Source organism: Solanum stenotomum, chromosome 5 (genome assembly GCF_019186545.1).
Source record: "Solanum stenotomum isolate F172 chromosome 5, ASM1918654v1, whole genome shotgun sequence".
NCBI lineage: Eukaryota > Viridiplantae > Streptophyta > Magnoliopsida > Solanales > Solanaceae > Solanum > Solanum stenotomum.
The window spans coordinates 40,221,115-40,236,773 of record NC_064286.1 but is presented as its reverse complement, the minus strand read 5'-3'; the positions used below and the strand labels follow the sequence as shown (position 1 = coordinate 40,236,773).

The window sequence follows — 15,659 nt, the reverse complement described above, 5'->3', positions numbered from 1 at the left end:
TAATGAGAAATGAAGTTCTTTTAAGAAAAGAACATCAATTAGAGAAAACATGCCGTTTAAAAGGTGTTAATTAGAAATAAAGTTCTTTTTAGGAAAAAACATCAATTAGAGAAAACATGTAATTTAAAAGGTATTACTGAAAAATAAAGTTCTTTTTTAGGAAAAAACATCAATTAGAGAAAACATGCCTTTTAAAAGGTGTTAATTAGAAATGAAGTTCTTTTTATGAAAAAATCGATTAGAGAAAACATGTAATTTCAAAGGTGTTATTGAAAAATAAAATTCTTTTTTAGGAAAAAAATCAATTAGAGAAAACATGTGGCTTAAAAGATATTATGAAAAATGAAGTTCCTTTTAGGGGAAAAACATGAATTAGATCACACTTGTTTGCTATAAATAGTTGATTCACTCATTTTTCATATATATTCTGATATTCTACTCTTCTTCTTCTCGCAGTTTAACAAATCTCGTGTGATTTCTGATGAAAAGAGAAGGAGCAATGTGTGAAGGAGATGGATTGAAGAACCAGGTTGAGGCCTTTGAGGAGATGATCTCAGAGGTTCCTTTTTGGTACCGTGCCGGGGAATCAAAAATTTCAATATTGAATCGAAGTCCAGAAGTGGAGATTTCACAAGAACAGCCCCCTGGCTTTAGCGGAATCTTTCTGGTTAGTGTTCTTCTTTATTGTTGGCCCACATTAGAAGATTTTCTCTAGTGTAATTTTTTGAGCTGAAAGTATATCTGTTTAAGCACCTGTTTCCTGGAAGTTATCAGTGGAAACAACATTCATTCTTATACAACTGAGTGAATGTTGAGCCGAATCAGGAAAGTGTACTCCAAAATATGTTTCCTTAATCAAAGCAAGTTTAGATTCATTTAATGCTTACAGATCCGTAAACCATTTACGATGTGTTTAAATTTTTGAGAAGTGCTTATTTTGTCATTGATACAGGCTAAGCCTGACACTATTTTCTCTAGAGCAAAATGGAAAGCTATAACTCTGATTGAAGAGGTTGCTGATAAGCCTTCATTAAGCAGTGCTCCAGTGAAAAATGTTACGGAGTGGAATTGTGAACTTTGTCAGGTATGTACTAGAAGTCAAGATGTCCTGAATGACCACTTGCAAGGATAAAAACACAAATGCAAGGGGGCAACTTTTAGAGAACAGAAGGACAGCAAAACTGGAGCATTGGTCTTTTTCCAAATAAATCAAAATTCATCCAGCTTGTGGAACGTCCTTGCCATGATATGATATCAGGGAAGAAATCAGAGGAAGGATCATCAAGTCCAAACAATAATCATCCACCATCCTTGTTGATAGATGACAATGCAGATGACATGAGAAAGAACATAGATCATGAAAAGCAAAACATTAGGGGGTTCATGTTTTGGTGTCATACGCAAAATACGGACCTTCGCTGAAAAGGTGATGGAGGCACATAAGATTGGAAAAAACACAAATGCAAAGAGGAGAACAAAAACTGCAGTGTTGTTCTTTCACCAATGAAACCACAATTCATCAAACTTGTGGAACATCCTTTCGATGATACGATATCAGGGAATAAATTAGAGGAAGGATCATCAGGTACAAACGATAACGATCAACCATGATTTTATTCGCAAGGACAAGTAGTGTAAAAAACGCAGAGAAATGATTGTGTCAACAACTAGTAGCTTAATTATTTTTGTTGTCAAGTAAAACTGTTGTTACCAGTATTACCTTTTGATTCGTGGTCCTGTCTACCAACTAGGTGTTCTATCCACGTAGCTCATAGTGATGGTTGTCGGTTAGAGAATCTCCCAAAAGAGTTAAGGTGTATTTTTATATATCACTTATAATGTTGAGTTCAGACATGAGAAAGTATCTTGTAAATTTTTAAATGACTTAACTCCTTTATTTCTTTAGATTCAGCTGGAGTACATTGTTATCTATTCAAGTCCTTTCTTTCAATTATTTGTTATTAAGCTATATAACATACTCATACATTGAATGTACTGATGTCATTCGACCTGCATCTTTTAATGATGCGGATATAGGTTCTTAGGATTCTTAACAAGAGACTGTTGATATCACTTCGTCTGCTCGCCAACTTTTGAGTAAGACCTCCTTGCTTTCAGAGAACTCCAATTTTATGAGTTGTTAGTATTAGTAACATTTTGAGTAGTCATGGGTCTTGTCTTGACACTCGTCTATATATAGTAGAGGCTTCATAAATAGACAGTTTGTGAGAGTCTTTCAGTTATCAAATGTTTTATTTATACTTATGAGTCATACTCAGTATATTCAGCAAAGTTTTGAGATTTAGTAAGTTGTTTTTAAACGTTTCTTTCAGTACGATGCTTGTGTATTCTTGAGTTAGTCGTCCGCTTGTAGTCAGTCAGGATGAGGGTTCTCTTGGATACCATCAATGGTTCTCGAGTGCCGGCCATGTCTAGGGTGTAGGCTCTGGTCGTGACAACTGAATATAGCGACCTACTCATCAGTATAGTGGTAACGTGAACTCTAGTGAATTGTGAACTCTGTCGACAACATTAAATCATGCGAGTATTTTTATGTACCAGAAAAAGAAGAGTAGAAGATAAGAAAAAATTGTTTATTAAAAATGAGAGAAAACTTCTCTATTTTTACCTAACAAACGATACCCCTTCAATCAAACCCTTAATGGTAATAATTAATGCTTAGACCAACCTATTTCACATTGATAACTCAAATATACTATCTAGGAACACATAGAAAATCATAAACTTAATTAGAACCTCATTTTACTACATACGATCTCGGGTACACCTCTTAATGCTCTTACTAATCTAATGTAACACCTCAAATTTGGGAAGAAGGAAAATAAAATTTTAGTGTTGCGGGCTGTGTCTACGGCTCCCATGTACGGACCATAGAAGATTCTACGGGTCATAGATAGAAACCCTAGGAAAGGGGAAAATAATTTTCTAAAATCAAGTCCGAGTACCCTTTGTAAGGTTCACCAGGATGGTCCGTCATCCTATGTTCGAGTCGTAGGTAGGTTTCATAGATGAGTCCCAGTCTTAGTGAATTTTTTAAGGTTAAAGTTTGTTGCTACTGTTGGTTTCTACGAACCGTAGGGAGACCTACGAGCCATAGAAATGTTGTGTCAAAAGATTGATGAAATTATGGTCCAGTACTTGGTCTACGATTGACCAGTATGGATTAGAACCGTAGGTCGAGTCCGGCAGTTACTTTAAGTGGCTTTTACGTCTTTTCCCTAATAGTTCTTAATCAAAAAACTATTTCATTTTGCCTTCTAACCTAAGTCCTATATAAAGTTTTTAAGCCCCAAATTACCCACTTTCAATTCATTCTCCTAAATTCCCTAAACCTAACCAAACCCATCCTCCCCAAATTCTCTCAAGGCTAAGAAAGAATAAGAAGAGCTAGAGTTCCGTTCAAGTCTTCAATCCTCCCTTATTTTCTAGGCTTAAAGGAACAAGGTATGTGGGTATTCACCCATGAAGTCCTTTCCTTCATAGGGTCCCCAAGGTTTCCAATTTCTCCCTTCAATTTCAATTGATTCAAGTGAGGGTTTAAATTCAATTTCATGGGTTTCATTATGGTGATTGATTATTGTTAATTAATTCTTCCAATGCATGATTCAATGTTACTTCATGATATTTAGTTGAAATTATGTTAACTCATGCCTATATTATAATTTTTCAATTATGAACCTACGATGCACTCATGAACCAATGAATTATAAAATTATGAAGATATACATGTCTTTATGAAGTTATTTTTAATTATTTAAGGATTGTTTGAAAGGAAATTATCAATGTTATTATGAAAGGTTTTCTCACATGATATTATCATTATGCTTGTGAAAGGTATTTCTCACATATGGATTCACATTAGTGAAAGATTTCTCATCTATGTTGAATGATGTATAAGGAGATATTCTATGTTTTAATTTTGAAAGACGTGGATTGGTATTGATCATTGCCTTTCCTATGTTATAACGATATTTGACTTTTATCTATTCTGTTGGAACTTAGACTTAGCACCGAGAGTGCTTTGAGGTGGAGGATCAAATAGAAGAGTCTCTAGTAGCAACCTCTAGTCCCAAACTACGTGCCCTCGTAGGATTGTCTTAAATGACCTAGCTAGTGGATCCACTTTAGCAAATAATAATATGTACAGATTCTACCTTGGCAAGTAGATTCCCCTTCATTTGGTTTAAGGGATATACCGGATTCCATGATATAACTCTTGTTGTCTTAATGTCGGATAAAGCTAAGACCCCACATGACAATGTTTTCTTCAAAGCTTTTCTTATGTCCTTTATTTCAAATGATTTGACTATATCCTATGATATTTTTTTATCACTAAAACGTAGAATGTCTAGTTAGAATAAAATTAGATCATACCTTACACACGATAAGAGTAATAAGAAAATGAAGATTCTTCATAAGACACTTTGTAGCCTCCCTCTCATTAGATGTGGTGCACACTACGCATCCATGAAAAAGGACTCTACCTTGTGAGGATTTTCAGACAGTTAGTGCTCTGATACCAAGCTTTTCACGCCCCGAGCTACCCTCGAGATGCGGACACGGGACCTAAAACCACAAGTGATCCCAAGCTAACCCTGCTGGCATGATCATGGGCATACTAAATATAAACTGAATAATAGAAACTGTGCGGAAGCTATAATCATAAACAAAATGAAAAGATGGGGAATACCCATATACTATAACTGAGATATATGAAAACTGACAAGTTTAATACAAGGAAGATATTAACTCAATACTAAGCTGAATCTATCTATGTTTGAAAATAGCCTCTAATTGACTAGAAATACTGGGACAAGCCCCAACTATGTCTAGCAAAACTGAAACTAAAGGACTAAAAATACTGAAAAGAAACTCATGACTATTGTCCTCAGAGAATGAGGACTCACCATTGATTATGCTGAACTGGAGATCGGGAACCGATCTAAGCGTGATTTGGATGCTGAGAACCTAAACCTACATCACGAGAAGATGTAGCGCAAAGTATGAGTCAGTACTTAAGAGGTACTGAGCATGCAGGATATAATACAACTGAAATAACATATAACTGAACAAAGAAAATAAGCAATGATATAATCTGAACATGATATAGATACTGAATGCTGAGATAACTGAATGCAGTGACCAATTTATACATGCTGAAACTGAATACTGGATATACTGATAAATGGTCAATGCAATAGAATCTGACTGAACTGTGGGAGCTACTAACAACTGATAATAAAACTACATGAGCTAAATGTGGAGTCCGATGTATACGCCTCATCGAGAGGACCCAATATACCCTGCCAGAGGTATAGAGGCATGCTGGCGTGATCACTGAAATGATGCCCATAGAGGGGAGTTACAACCTACGTGGCTAGTAGTTCTGGGACTATTTGTGTACGCTGAACCCTAGTCCAACTCGGTATTATGCTACTCCCAATAGATTAAGTAATTAACACATTATGACTAAATTTCTGTAATTTACTGGATGGCTCGAACTGAACATGCAAACTGAGTATGCAACAATTAAATTGATATTGATGCATTAATAACTGAGGCATATATAACTGAAATATCTTACCTAGCATGTGTAATTCAAGAACTAAAGAAATACATAGCTAGGGTTCTGGAATTCATGCAATAAACTGAATATTAACATACTAATCTGATTTGGATCATTTTAACAGCTAGGAACCTAATAATTCTAACATTCAAGAAACCCTAGGTCTAATCATAATAAGGGAATCAAGAAACTGACTGAAAACTCGGGACCTAATGGGTGAAAGGAACCCACTAGTGAAATCCCACATAGCTGGTGACGAATTCCACGGAGAAATCTTTAGATTTCGGGGCTGGAACTAATGGAACCTTGCTGCGTTCTTGAACTAGGGTTCTTGACTTCTCTTCTCCTCTTACGCTCTAATTTTTTTCTAAGTTTTGATTAATGATTTGACTTAGGTAAGGTCTAGTTATGTTTCTAGGCTTAAACTGACTAAAACATCATAATTTAGGGTCTAAACGACGTAGCTTAGGGGTCCAACGAAATAGGAAAAGACCAAAAAACCCCTGACTTAACTGATGTCAGAGTGATCGACGGACGGGACCTACGGACCGTAGGTTAGTCTACGGCCCGTATATTGGAGTCATAGGTCAAGTTTGCCCGACAAGGCTTTAATAAAACAAGCATAACATTTTACTCAGAGGTCGGATTTTAGCAAACTCGATGGCATTGGAAAGAGGATTCAATTATCTATCATATCATAGGTCATGAGACACATAATTCCTTTTGTTCTAAGAGTTATGACCATTTGAATTTTACCCAATCACAACTTTCCTCTAATTGGCTGTTGACCCTCACCTACGATCAGACCTACGGACCATGGATTGAACAACAATCTGTGCTGGTTGGCCATTGTTTGCGTCAGAGGCTGGGTAAAAGGGGCCTTGATCCACGGACATAGACCACAAACCGTGGGTCGAGACTTAGCCGATTTTTTGAGCTGGGTTTGAGGAGGGGTTGTGGTGGTGAACCACGGACCACCAGCACGGGTCGTGGTCTAACCTACGGTCCATGGATGGCAACCGTGGGTTGCACCTGCAACTTCTCAAAATTTGCATTTTTGGTCTGTTTTGGATACGGGGTGTTAGACTTCTAGTTATTGGTGAGTCATCATGTTCCAAGGACCGATACACTCTATAGCTTTAAGTTATGTCATTTCGTTTTAGACTTTGTATATGATGTATGAGTTACGTCCCAATCACTTTCCTTATGATGTATTATATGGCTTTAGACTTACGTTAAACTTTCGCTTTGTCAACTCTTTTGATGTATAAAATGCTATATTTTAAAGTCTTAACTTCTATTATCTTGTATGATGTATGCTAAGTGGCTTGTGTAGGTCCCTTCGGGGTTTTATATTCCATGTTATGCCTAGGGTGTAATTTGGGTCGTGACAAACTTATCATTCATAAGCCATGTCGTGTAAAGTATTGTTCATGAGTGTAAAACGCGCCACATTTATGAATAACAACTTGTAAGATGTTTAGTTCATCATTCTAAAGTCGTGCGATACAGTGTAACTGTATATGTCTCTCTATTAATCCTTATCCGATCCTTTTCAGACTATGGCCCCTCAAAGAGCTTCTGTTAGGAGGAATGCGAATGAGAATGTGGAATGAAAAGCTCCTCAAGTTTTGGCCCTTTGGCCGAACAAGTGACTATTGCAAAGTTTCGAGCTGCTTTAAAGTGTTGGCTCAAGCCATGACGGAACAAGCCAATTGTCACGACCAAGGGCTACCCTTTAGAAGTGACACAACGTAAAAGACTCCGAAAAGTCTCATAGCATGTCATCACATAAGATAATAGAAATAGTACGAAATTTAAAATTCATTTAAATCCATGAAATCAAAAATCATTTAAAAACAACGGAAGTCTACTTGTCTCACATGGCCATTTAGAACAATATCTTGAAACAAAAGTAGGGTCATGACCCTTTACAATAGAAAGTCTAACAAATGTCTATTACATGAAAGAAATGAAACATCAAAGTACTTGTCCTCAAATCCATGAGGAAATACCAATAGTCTTGGAAGAACTCAATCCAAGCTTCAACTAGAGAGAATCAACTCAAATGTCGGAACCTACACTTTGGTAAAAATGAAGAAATATGGGTTAGCACATTTAATGTACTAAATATGATAGCCATGCAAAAACTATGCTTAAAACAACCATTTTATTTGAAAGTCATGCTTTTATGCCAATTTGATAAAACTTCATGAACATAAGTATAAGAGGCATAATATACAAACATAACCAACATACAAGTCATTTCTTCACATTAGAACATAATCAACATATAAGCCATTTCATCACATTAAGCTTTCACCTCAAGTAACTCCAAGCTATACTTTGTGCAACGTATGAATAGCGTCCCATACCACCATCTACACTAAGTACCACATTAAGGCCACCAAAAGTGAACTTACCATTCATCCTTGCCATCTTTACACAATACTCATAAATAAGAGACATAAACATTTCATAAATCATGACAAGGAAGTAACTCATAACATAATCCAAGTAAAGCATGCATCAACACATTTAAGCATATAAGTCAACATTCTTCATTAGCTTCATTAAGAGCAAATTCATTTATTAGTTATTAAGACATTAGAGAACTCACTATAGCCCTCTCAAAGCCTACTCGTTCAATGCATGAATGACATCCCATACTACCACCCACACTTCATAGAACCTCTTAAGTAACCATAGTGCACATCTCACATGATGGGAATAAGTGTTTAACCAACATAGACCATCTGAGCTTGACATGGAATCCGGTGTCATGAACCCACACCGTAAGGAGGTGGTCTACTTGCCTAAGGTAGGACCGATAACATTTTAGCTTAGGGGGATCAACTAGCTAATATCCTATGTGGGCACATAGGTATGTGATAGGAAGATGTTCATTGGAACTCTAACCTAACACTGGGAGAGTTTCCATCTTATCATATCCACTCGGTGCTTAGCCTCCATTCCCATAAAGTATTTCATTCACATTACATTATTGTACTTGAGATGAATTCCTTTGGCCTATCGACTCAAGTTACATCATTACACATGAAAGGAATGCCATAAGCCTATCCATTCATGGTTCATTATTAGGATAGCTCTAGAATCCTCATGAAAGGAATGCCATAAGCCTATCGATTCATGGTTCATCATTACATTACTATACACATGAAAGGAATGACATAAGCCTATCGATTCATGGTACGTTTCCTCATTAGGAAAGGAATTCCATAGGCCTATCGATTCAAGAGTCGTCATTACATTAGTTCACTGGCTCATTATGAAAGGAATGCCATTGGCCTATCGATTAAAGAGTTAGCCTAGAACACATTCATTATACAAGAAGAGGATGCCTTTGCCTACCAATTCAAGGTACTTCATTCAAGGTCACATTCATCAATACAAGAAAAGGATGCCTTAGCTTACCAATTGAAGATACATCAATCCACATTACTTTCATATATACATGAATAGGATGCCTAAGCCTACCAATTCAAGATACAACATCACATTATAGAAACCTTTTCACATTCTATAATCATCATTTATGAGTGTTAATTGAGAATATGCTTTCAATCACAACACAAATACATTCTAAACATGATCATAACACTTTCATTGAGATCACACACATATACTTCACATCATGATCATACAAATATCCTTCATGAAATTGCCCTCCAAGGCTATACATCAATCACAACCCAAATATCTATGATACTACAATAGATAAGGGAATTAACATTATTCAATAACTAATTCAATATAAACATAAACAATTCAACATACTTTCACGATGAATCAATTCACAATCATAAATCACAACTTAGGATTTTGGGGGAAACATGTGTTCATAGAGGAAAATCACCATAATTCATCATTTATTCAACAATCCATTCATAATTCATCACATACTTTGAAAACGTTTTGGAATGGAACCCATGAATAGATTGAAATCCCTAGGTTTTTGGGGGATTTTGGAAACTTGAAATCATCTTTTGATAGGGCTCCTTGAATGAAACTTAATCAAGGATGAAGACTACCATACCTTTAGGGAAGAAAATCCACCAAAATTGAGACTGAAAGGTGAGATCTTGAGCTTCAAACCTTGACTCCTTCTTCTCCAATGGTGGTTTCTAGAGAGAGAATATTTGGAGAGGGTGGGAGGTTTCTATTTTGTGATTTGATGTAATAAATTGGAAAAGGAGTTTTAATACCTTAATTAATCAATAATAATTGTCCCCACACATAACTAATTAATTATGAATTTACCATAACACCCCTCACTTGGTCGAGCTTGACAAATTTTACAGGTGGTGACCTACGGACCGTAGATGTGGTGACGCCCTGTCGTGCTGGTCCATGGTTTGGGTGTGAGGGTCACCATTTTGTGCCTTGACCTATGCCCCATGACCTATGTGGCGTGGATGGACCTACTCCTAGTAGGTGCCATCTGTAGGTCACCAAAATTTTGGCAGCTTTTTGGTTTTAGGCAGCTTTGGGGGTTAGACTTTAGGGACCCCCTCAAGGACCCTTGATTGGTCCTTGAGGGGTCGTATCTTGACGTTTAACCCCTAAACTCCTCAACCTAAGCTTGGGACATTATTTTACAACTCATAACCGCATATCAAACTCTAACACACACTCATTAAGCTCTAGTTTCACCTACTAGTTTTTCGGGTCTTTACATTATCTACCCCTTAGGAACATTCGTCCTAGAATGACACTTTAAACACTTTAAGGGATTAACAACTCAAAGATTAATGAAATAAGTGTAGCTGCCTAACGTCCTATAGCCTCTCATTCATAAATGTGTCGCGACTCACACCCATGAACAAGACTCTACTAGACGTGGCTTGTGAGACATCAATCCTAAAAACCATTCCCAAAACCTTGTGCTCTTATACCATGTTTCTGACGACCCAGGGCTACCCCCTAGATGTGAAACGGTGTACAAGACTCTGAAAATTCTCTTACAAGCCTCATAGAATGTCTCACATAAGATAATATAAATAGTACGGAATTTAAAACTCATTTAAATCCATACAACAAAAAATCGTTTAAAAATAGCGGAAGTCTACTTGTCTCACATGGCCATTTAGAACAATATCTTGAAACAAAAGTAGGGTCATGACCCTTTACAATAGAAAGTCTAACAAATGTCTATTACATGAAAGAAATGAAACATCAAAGTACTTGTCCTCAAATTCATGAGGAAATACCAATAGTCTTGGAAGAACTCAATCCAAGCTTCAACTAGAGAGAATCAACTCAAATGTCGGAACCTACACTTTGGTAAAAATGAAGAAATATGGGTTAGCACATTTAATGTACTAAATATGATAGCCATGCAAAAACTATGCTTAAAACAACCATTTTATTTGAAAGTCATGCTTTTATGCCAATTTGTGAAAACTTCATGAACATAAGTATAAGAGGCATAATATACAAACATAACCAACATACAACTCATTTCTTCACATTAGAACAAAATCAACATATAAGCCATTTAATCACATTAAGATTTCACCTCAAGTAACCTCAAGCTATACTTTGTGCAATGTATGAATAGAGTCCCATACCACCATCCACACTAAGTACCACATTAAGGCCACCAAAAGTGGACTTACCGTTCATTCTTTCTATCTTTACACAATACTCATACATAAGAGACATAAACATTTCATAAGTCATGACAAGGAAGCAACTCATAATACAATCCAAGTAAAGCATGCATCATCAAATTTAAGCATCTAAGTCAACATTTTTCATTAGCTGCATTAAGAGCACATTCATTTATTAGTCATTAAGACATTCGAGAACTCACTATAGCCCTCTCAAAGCCTATTCGTGCAATGCATGGATGACATCCAATACTACCACCCACACTTTATAAAACCTCTCAAGTAGACATAGTGCATATCTCACATGATGGGAATAAGCGTTTAACCGACATAGACCATGTGAGGTTGACATAAAATCCGGTGTCATGAACTCACACCGTAAGGAGGTGGTCTACTTGCCTAAGGTAGGACCTGTAACATTTTAGCTTACGTGGATTCACTAGCTAATATCCTATGAGGGCACATAGTTATGGGATAAGAAGATGTTCATTAGAACTCTAACCTAATATTGGGAGAGTTTCCATCTTACCATATCAACTCGGTGCTTAGCCTCCATTCCCATAGAGTATTTCATTCACATTACATTATTGTACTTGAGAGGAATGCCATTGGCCTATCGACCCAAGTTACATCATTACACATGAAAGGAATTCCATAAGCCTATCGATTCATTGTTCATTATTAGGATAGCTCTAGAATCCTCATGAAAGGAATGCCATTAGCCTATCAATTCATGGTTCATCATTACATTACTTTACACATGAAAGGAATGCCATAAGCCTATCGATTCATGGTACATTAACTCATTAGGAAAGGAATTCCATAGGCCTATCGATTCAAGAGTCGTCATTACATTAGTAGTGGCTCATTATGAAAGGAATGCAATTGGCCTATCGATTCAAGAGATAGCCTAGAACACATTCATTATACAAGAAGAGGATGCCTTAGCCTACCAATTCAAGGTACTTCATTCAAGGTCACATTCATCAATACAAGAAAAGGATGCCTTAGCTTACCAATTGAAGATACATCAATCCACATTACTTTCATATATACATGAATAGGATGCCTAAGCCTACCAATTCAAGATACAACATCACATTATAGAAACCCTTCACATTCTATCATCATCATTCGTGAGTGTTAATTGAGAATATTCTTTCAATCACAACACAATTACATTCTAAACATGATAATAACACTTTCATTGAGATCACATACATATACTTCACATCATGATCATACATAGATCCGTCATGAAGTTGCCCTCCAAGGCTATACATCAATCACAACCCAAACATCTAAGATACTACAATAGATAAGGGAGTTAACATGATTCAATAACAATTTCAATATAAACATAAACAATTCATCATACTTTCATGATCAATCAATTCCCAATCACTAATCACAACTTAGGATTTTGGAGGAAACATGGGTTCATAGAGAAAATTCACAATAATTCATCATTTATTCAACAATCCATTCATAATTCATCACATATAAGCCTTTGAAAACATTTTGGAATTGAACCCATGCATAGATTGAAAACCCTAGTTTTTTGGAGGATTTTGGAAGCTTGAAATCATCTTTTGATAGGGCTCCTTGAATGAAACTTAATCAAAGATGAAGACTACCTTAAATTTTGGGAAGAAAATCCATGAAAATTGTGAGTGAAAGGTGATATCTTGAGCTTCAAAGCTTGACTCCTTCTTCTCCAATGGTGGTTTCTAGAGAGAGAATATTTGGAGAGGGTGGGCGGTTTCTATTTTGTGATTTGAAGAAATGAATTGGAAAAGGAGTTTTAATACCTTTAAAAGCCTTAAAATACCTTAATTAATCAATAATAACCATCCCCAACCCATAACTAATTAATTATGAATTTACCATAACACCTCTCACTTGGCCGAGCTTGACAGCTTTTACAGGTGGTGACCTACGCCCATGACCTACGGACCGTAGGTGGGGTGACACTCTGTCCTGCTGGTCCGTGGTTTGGGTCTGAGGGTCACCATTTGGGGCCTTGACCTACACCCCATGACCTACGGGGCGTGAATGGACCAACGCCCAATAGGTGCCTTTCGTAGGTCACCAAAATTTTGGCAGCTTTTTGGTTCTAGGCAGCTTTGGGGGTTAGACTTTAGGGCCCCCCTCAAGGACCCATGGTTGGTCCTTGGGGGGTCGTACCTTGAAGTTTAACCCCTAAACTCCTCAACCTAAGCTCTGAACATCATTTTACAACTCATAACCCCATATCAAACTCAAACACACACTCGTTAGGCTCTAGTTTCACCTACTAGATTTCCGGGTCGTTACACCAATAGGGATGTTGTGGTTCCCATGAACCCAAATATGTGTATGGTATCAACTAGAGTGAGGGACTTCACTAGAATGAATCCCCAACGTTTCATGGTTCTAAGGTTGAGGAAGATCGTCTAGTGTTCATTGATGAAATATACAAGGTTTTGATGATCGTTTGTGTGGCACCGGTGGAAAAGGCAGAATTGGACGCTTACCAACTTAAGGGTGTTTCTCAAGTTTGGTTCAACCAATGGAAAGAAGAGAGGGCGGTTGATGCGGGTCCTCTTGATTGGAAAAAGTTTAAGGGTGCTTTCCTTGATAGGTTCTTTCCCCTTGAGATAAGGGATGAAAAGGTACTTGAATTCATCAACCTTCGTCAAGGAAATATGAGTGTGAAGGAGTATGCTTTGAAGTTCACAAAATTTTGTAAATATGTTCTTTTTATTGTTGCTGACTTGAGGGCAAGGATGAGTAAGTTTGTCTCGGGTGCGTCTGAAATGGTTGGTGGTTAAGGAATGCCGTACCATCATGGTCATTAAAAAAATGGATATCTCACGTCTAAGATTCATGCTGAACAAATAAAAGAGGAGAAGCTTAAGGAAAGGTGTAGGGAGGCAAAGAGAGCAAAGACCAGTGATGGTGACTTTCCACATTCAAGTTCCAATGGACATGATCGTTCTAGGTTCCGACAAAGGTTTTCCGGTCAAGGTTCCTCCAAGGCTCCAACTCCTAAGTTTAACAAAGAGAGGGTGTCTAACCCTAAGCCTCAAGGAGGAAGTGGGGGTGGAAACATATTTTCAATTCCCTCACGCCAAAAGTGTGGTAAGAGCCATTCGAGAAAATGGTTGATGGGTACGGATAATTGCTTTGGTTGTGGTAAAAGTTGTCACTGCTTGAGAGATTCTCCATATAGAATTGACAAGGGAAAGGATGGTAGACATGCTCCGCCTAGTGGTTCGGATTCAAGTGCTCCAAAGCAAAACCGATTCTATAGAATTCCAATCTTGGACTCAAAAATTCGGTTCATACCACTTTTAACAACTTTGAACCTTCCAAAAAACTACAATTTTTAATCAAATTTCAAAACCAACGTTATAAACTGGTCAAACATGACTCGAGAGAACTTTTGAGAGGGGTAAAATGATAATTTTATGAAAATTTCTAAAAATGACCTTTTGGATCATTACATTATCCATCACAAAAGACTATGTTTATCCTCAATTATAAGGTAAAAGAGAATACCTAGCAATGAATCCAAACATGGGTCGGCAGAAGATCAAAGTTACCAAAGTAGAAGTCAAGAATCACCTCCAAGTCACATTCTCTAAACGTCGTTCAAGACTTTTCAGGAAAGCCAGTGAACTATGCACACTATGTGGGGTTGAAATTGCCATAATAGTATTCTCCCCTGCAAGAAAAACTTACTCCTTTGGCAATGCTAATGTTGAGTCCATTATCGATAGGTTTCTTTCGCGAAATCCTTATCGAATCTCCAATCCACTTCATCTTGATACTCATAAACATTTCAATATTTGTGAGCTCAACTTGATCCTAACTCAAATTCTTGATGAAGTTGAAGTTGAGAAGAAAAATATTGAAACATTTGACCAAATAAGGAAGACTTGTGAAAGCCAATATTGGTGGGAAGCCCCTATAGGTGAACTTGCCTATCATGAGCTTGAGCAATTAAAAAATTATTTGGAAGACATAAAAAGAATGTGATGACTCATGCAAGCAAGATTATGGTTGAGAATGATGTTGGAATTTTTTATAACTATGACAACAAACCTGTTGATGCTTCAAATTATCCTCATAACTATACTTGTGGTTATGATCATCATGTATTCTTTTAGTTATTTTTCCTCATCATTTGGTTAAATTAATTAATCTAGCCAGAATCTCTTTCCTCGTCTTATTTAACAATATGTGTTTCATTATTAAAAGCGACGTTAATATAGTGTAACCTTCTTCCATTTCTATCATGTTATTATTTAGGGAAAAGGTACAAGTACCCCCTAGACTATTACCGAAATCCTAGAGACACACCTTAACTAAATTAAGGTCCTATTACCCCCCTAACACATTTTTTTTGTAATTTTGTATACCTTTTTGGCTTAAGTGGCATCCAAATATCTCCC

General features: G+C 36.8%; 2 pseudogenes; both read left to right on the top strand.

Moving 5' to 3' along the window:
• The first annotated feature begins 481 nt into the window (after nucleotides 1–481).
• LOC125865301 (uncharacterized) lies at nucleotides 482–1,611 on the top strand (annotated as a pseudogene).
• A 12,377-nt stretch (nucleotides 1,612–13,988) lies between these two features.
• On the top strand, nucleotides 13,989–15,374 carry LOC125863967 (agamous-like MADS-box protein AGL61; annotated as a pseudogene).
• The last annotated feature ends 285 nt before the right edge of the window (nucleotides 15,375–15,659 follow it).